Below are 6,618 nucleotides of genomic sequence, written 5' to 3'. Positions count from 1 at the left end.
AGGCTTTGTGTTCAGGGGCCGCTCCCAGTAGATGCTTGGGAAACCATGGGGTTCAGGAGCCTGACCCTGGGTTTCCGGCATGCAAGGCATGTACTTCAGCCCACTGCATTATTGCTCCTACCCCAAAAGTGATGTTCTTGACCATGGAATCTAGAGTATGGTTTTAGTTTTCTCCAGGAGTTTAAAGAAAGACATCATTACCCACATGCCGCTAACCTCTCCCACAAAACATGCTTTCAAATCTCATTAAACTCCTTAAGTGTTTTGGCCCCTGCTTAAGAGATGTCTCCCAAGTTGTGCTCAGGAGACCTGAGAGCCCTTCTGGTGGTTCTTGGCCCACATGGCCAGTGGTCTTGTGCAAAAGCCTGAGACTGTGGTACTGCTCAGCCCTGCTGTGCTTGGGCTCACCCAGGCCACAGAGGGGCTCAGAAACCTCCAGGGCTGCACCAGATGGTGCACAGGAGACCATGAGGCACTGCAGGCACAGAGTGCTGGGCATGCACCCTGACTACTGTCCCAGCTCCAGCCCCTAGGTGTTTATTTTCTAAGGGAAAAAAAAACTGAATTCATGAAGTGCTCAAAACTCCCCTGAGGATGCTAGGAGGGATGTGAAGGGGATTAACCTCCTCTAACTCCTACGAGGTGCAAAGCACAGCACTGCCTCAGGTCTCAGGGCTACATGCTTGAGCAGAGAGACAGGACAACAGCGAAGGCCCTTGCAGGTCCAACGCCCAGCAACCCATTTGGTTCCTGCCAGGAGTGATCCCTGAGCACAGAGCCAGGAGTAAGCTCTAGGCACAGTTGGGGGCGGGGAGCTCCCAAAACAAAAATGAAGAAATAAATAGACGAGACGCACTCTTAATGGACACAAGAGACAGGCCAGCCCTTCGGACTGGATGTCCAGGGATCTCTGCTCCGAGAATCTGATAAGGATCTGTTCCCCCTAAAAGGCAGTGCAGGCAGTGGGAAGGCCTCGGGGCTCTGAATCTGACATCTGGCAGGTTCTCTATTTTGTCATTACAGGACTAAGATCCTGTGCAAGGTGAAATTATTTTCTCACCAGCAAAATGAGAGAACTGAGCCACAGTACCCATTCCCCATCCGCTCATTTCATTTAGCCAGCACTGACTGAGCTACCAGCTGGCCGCCAGAGGCTTGGTCTGTGCCACGGAAGATGGACAGAGAAGGCAGCCAATGAGAAATGAAATCCTTTCTGGCTTTCAATTTCTAAGGTGTTGCACAAATACCATTTACCACCATCACAATTTACATATCCGCTTAATATTTATCAGACCTGGTCTCCCAAATTTTATATACCAGTCACAGTCACAGTCACAGTCACAGTCCTCCCGTTCTTCATCGATTTCTCGAGCAGGCCCAGTAACATTGCGAGAATTGTTACTGTGTTTGGCATATAGAATATGTCACGGGGAGCTTGCCAGGCTTTGCCTTACGGGCGAGATACTCTCCGTAGCTTGCCGAGCTCTCCGAGAGGGGCGGAGTAATCGAACTCGGGTCGGCCATGTTGGCCCTTGTAAGGCAAACGCCCTACCGCTATGCTATCGCTCCAGCCCTTTATATACCAATACCACAATTTTTAAAAATTGTGTTTAAGATAACATGGTTACAATTATACTTTTGGTGTATAAAGTTATTGTACCGCCAGTACCAAAATCTCTCCACCACTGCCCTTATGTCGCTTCTAGTCTCTCTTTTTCCTCATTCCTCAACCCCTCCCCCTTCCATCTGGTGACTTCAACTTTGTAATCAAAGTCCAATTTGTTGGTAAACATTTACCAATTCCAAAGTGTTTACTTGTTTCTCGGGGTCCACACCTGACAGTGATCAGGACTTACTCCTGGCTCTACATTCAGGTATTATTTCTGCTGGGGCTCAGGGGACCACATGAGGTGCCAGGAATGGAACCCATGTCAGCCACGTGCAAGACAAACACCCTTACCCACTGTGCTACTACTCTAGCCCCTACTTGATATATTTATATGACTGCTTCACTTTCTGAAATCAAATATATTTTTTAAAAAAGTTTGGGGGTCACAGAGGTAGTACATCTGCAAACTTCTGACTTGGAAAATCAATCCCCCATTTGACAAATTTATTTGAAACAGACCCAGTCCCACACTGAGCTCCAGATATTTTCCTTCCACATGTGTCTCCTGCTTCTCCATGTCAGCCTATAACAGAGGTTCCCGAATTTCTTTGTACTGAGATTCCCTATTCAGAAAAATTATTACTCCAGGCTGGAGAGGTAGTCCACGAGTTTTGAGGCTTGCCTTGTTCGTGGCTGATCCCAGCTGAATTCCTGCCACATGGTCCCCTGTGCACTACCAAAAGAAGCCCTTAAGGAGTGCTTGGCATGACCCAAAATCAAACATAACATTACTCAACAACCCCTAATTTCATCAGAGGCTAATACTGCCCTTCTGGATTCTTCCAGAAATCCTGGAGCAGCATCTTCCTCTTTGGGGAACACTGGTGTACTTCTCCCTTCTCCAAGCTGCCCAGGTGCAAGTCTTAAAACCCCTCTTTACTTCTCATTCATAGTCCATCCACAACGCTCTTATTTATATTCCATAACCGAATCTCTAACTTCAGGCCACCCATCTTTCCCTGCTGGGGTTCCCTGATAATCCATAAGGCGGTCTGGCCTCAGGGCCTTGACACGTTCTAGACCCTCTGCCATAACGCTTTCCCACTGTTCTCCAGGCTTGTCCCCTCCTCTCTCCTAACTCCCACATTTCTTCAGAGGGTCATTCCTTGACCCTCCTGCCTGGTGCTCTGCCCACTTCCTCCCCAGTCTCTCACCTGGAGGTGGCCACCACCGACACTTTTGGTTGATGTGTATGTATTCACTGCCATCCCCCATAGTGGCATATAAACTCCCTGAAGGTAGGGATTTTTGTCCCATTATCAGTGACAACCATGAATGACTGAGTCCAGTATTTTTCTGAATGCATGAAACTAACCATCTGAATTGTATAGGATATCTTCCCTCTCGCCTGATGGAAATGTGACTAACTGCCCAAGCTAGCTCAGCAGGCCATGGTGGAACCAAGTCCTGCAGTTACTAAGTCCCTTACACCAAGCACAGGAGCAGTTTTACACTTTTTTTTTTCCTTTTTGGGTCACACCCGGCAATGCACAGGGGTTACTCCTGGCTCATGCACTCAGGAATTACTCCTGGCGGTGCTCAGTGGACCATATGGGATGCTGGGAATCGAACCTGGGTCCGCCCCGTGCAAGGCAAACACTTCACCCGCTGAGCTATCACTCCAGCCTCAGGACACCACTTTTAAAGCAGGTAGCTAGGAAACTGCAGGTGCTGAGTTTTAATTTCATCCCAGATTCCCTGTCTTTGAGGGTAAACATGCCCCCCCCCCCCAATTCTTCTAAAGATATATCTATTTACCCGATGCAAGCTTTTTAAATGGGTACAACCCACATGAGTGGTTCCTGACTAAGGAGAGTCTAGAGCATCTGAAGGTCAAGATACTTTATCACAGTGGGCAAGATGCTGGCCTTGCACGCGGCCAGCCGGTGCTCGACCTCCAGTGCCCCATAAACTTCCCGGAGCACCACCAAGAGTGATGCCTGAGCTCGGGCCAGGAGGAAGCCCCACCCCCCGGATAGTTTAGTTCTGGATTTTTTTTCTTTTTTGCTTCAGTAACTGTTTTACCAGAAACTACCAGTAACTGGGTAGAATTAATAGTTGGCTCCTAATCAGGGAACAAAGGTCTCGGTGCGGGCAATCAAGATTGTGAGATGCTTTATGCTGCCTGTCACATAGGCTCCCAACTAAAAAAAAGAAAATACGGTTCAAGTGAACACGACCACTGTCGTTTACACAGATAACTCGTCATTTAAGGACGGGAAAAAAAAACAACGGAAGGTCAAGTTCACTTCTCGAGACCGGGAGGTGCAAGCGCTCGCCGGGACTGACTGGCGCAGGTGCAGGAGGAGGTGCGGGCGGCGCGCAGGGGCCCCGAAGCGGGGATGCCGGGACCCCTGAGCTGCCGCTGCTGTGGCCCGCCCGGACTGGACCGCGCCGCCCGCCCGCGCTCCGGCCGCTCCGGGCTCGCGTCGCCCCGCTCCCGTCCCCGCGAAGGGGAAGGGGACTCCCCAGGGGCCCCGCGTCCCCGCGGCCTGTCCTCCTCCCGTGTGCCCGCCGCCCGCCTCCCGGACGTACTTCCCGGAGCCGCTCACGGCCATCACCAGCAGCGAGATCGGGGTCGTCAAGTCGCCCGGCTCGCTCCAGCCGCCGGCTTCCGGCCCGCCGCCCCGCCTCCCGCTCGCCCCGCCTCCCGCTCGCCCCGCCTCCCGCTCGCCCCGCTTCCCGCTCGCCCCGCCCCTTCGCCCCGCCTCCTGTTCGCTGGCCCCGCCCCGCCTCCCGCTCGCCCCGCCCCCCACTCGCCACGCCTCCCCCTCGCCCCGCCCCACCTCTCCCATCGCCAGGCTTCCCTTATAGCTGGATATGAATATTTATTTTTTCTTTTTCTTTCTTTTTGGGTCACACCCAGCATTGCACAGGGGTTATTCCTGGCTTATGCACTCAGAAATTACTCCTGGCGGTGCTTGGGGGACCATATAGGATGCAGGGAATCGAACCCAGGATGGTCACGTACAAGGCAAATGCCCTACACGGATGTGCTATCGCTCCAGCCCCTGGGTATGAATACTTATGAAGCGTGCTCATGCCATTGTGTTTTTTTATGTAACCAAGCGTTTTGCCTCCAGGTGGGCATTCCAGTTGATATCCAGCATGTACTGTGAGAAATATCCCGCCTGTCTAAAAGGCATAGATTTAGAGCCTCAAAGACAGGAGAAAAAGGAGGCTTTAATAGCAACTATTGATTTTTTTCAATTTGTTTTTATTTTTATTTTATTTTAAAAAAGCTGTTCAACAATAGTTGACTATGAAAGATAGCCCCATGACAATTGGGCCCTAGCAAAGCAAGTCCCAGCCCATATCCCGTCCTGCAGCTGCAGCAGGCTAGCAACACCAAGTACCCCCAACTCCTCCTTGCACCTGGAATTCGCCAGATAAGGCTACAAGGCCTGAGAAGGCCTAATGAGGCATCTCTTTGTCCTGGAATCCGCCTAACAAGGCCCAACACCAAGTACTCCCATCTCCTCCTTGCACCTGGAATTCACCAGATAAGGCCACAAGGTTGGAGAAGGCCTAATGAAAAGGCCTAATTGACTGCCCATTGGGAGGGCCTGGTGACAGGTACAGAAGAGAGTGGCTGGTGCTGATGGCTTGTTGCAAAATGACTGGCTGCCTGCGTGCAGCATCTAATGTGATAATTCAAATGTATTGGGTGACTTGTGCGCGGGCTTTTCTGAAATGCTCGGGAAGATGCCCTATAAAAAGCCCCCTTTGAAGAGGCTCGGGGCTCTCAGTCACTGACGGTTTGTGGTCATGCTGTGAGCCCGAGCATGCTTGAATAAACCTCTTGCTTTTGCATGGACTTGGTCTCTCAGAGTTTTCCTTGACAGGTGAGGCTGTCCTGAGCTCGGACCCTAACAGACTACAATTAATATTCAAACACCAATCCCAACATTGTGCACCTTCTCACCACCGTAAGAGGAAAGTTTGTGAAGATTGTTATATTTCATCCTGAAGCCATTTAAGTAAGTCCTTGTATAAAAGATTGCAAGCATGTACAGTTATACCCAAACAAATGTGTGCTACTTTTTGGTACATCAGTGGGCTAGAGCATAAGAGGTCCTGCAGCCGTGAATTCGGCCTCATGCTCCAGGTTGTTCTATGTCACACTCTTCCATGAGCTTTATTTCATAATCTCTGGGTTTTGACCGTTGGTGAGATTATATGGCACCAGAGGCAGTTTGTTGTGTGACTACCAAGACACTGGAAAACTGGAGAGCTGGGGGGAGGAGGCCCAGACCCGTTCCAAGCAGGCTTGGAGATATCAGTCACGGGTCCAGAATACTGGATTTTTCTGCAAGTTCCCTCATAGTTGAGGCTCTTCCGAACCTGTGCAGAGAGGCCTTGAGCATGGATATGGTTGGACTCAGGAGGTTTCTGACTGCCTGGACTCTGCAGGGGTGGGGAGGGAAACTCAGCCTGTCCCCCTCCGAGTGGCCAGGGTGAAGACAGCCTGGAGCAGGGTCAGGATGTTCTATGTTGCACTCTCCTGAGAGCTTTATTTAAGAGTCTGTGGATCTTGGCCATTGATGAGATTATATGGTGCCTAGAGTAGTTTGTCAACTATTGATTATGGTCTTTCAAGATTGGGTGGTTGCCAAGTAGGCAAACTCAGCAAACATGGGCAGCGGTTCTAACCCAATGTTAGTTCCTGGTCCTTTCTCCCATTTATTAGATACTATCAGGCCCATGTTCTAGGGATAACCATGTTTCATTACAGATGTAGCTACCAAATTTATAAAATTTGTAACTTACAAGTTATAGTTCCTCCTTCTTGGGTTCCAGGGCTAAAGACTGCATTTTAAAACAAAGCTAAATTTTCTCTAACAATAATCTTTAACGGCAGGATTTTCAATCAGTATCTAGTGTCAGCACTTGAGGTCAAGTTTCTATTGCCCTAAATATGCTTCCCTATTCCTCTTACATGTACTGTG

The sequence above is a fragment of the Sorex fumeus genome, unplaced genomic scaffold (assembly GCF_029834395.1).
Source record: "Sorex fumeus unplaced genomic scaffold, SorFum_2.1 ptg000046l, whole genome shotgun sequence".
In the NCBI taxonomy this organism is placed as follows: Eukaryota; Metazoa; Chordata; class Mammalia; order Eulipotyphla; family Soricidae; genus Sorex; species Sorex fumeus.
Note: the sequence above shows the minus strand (reverse complement) of the source record.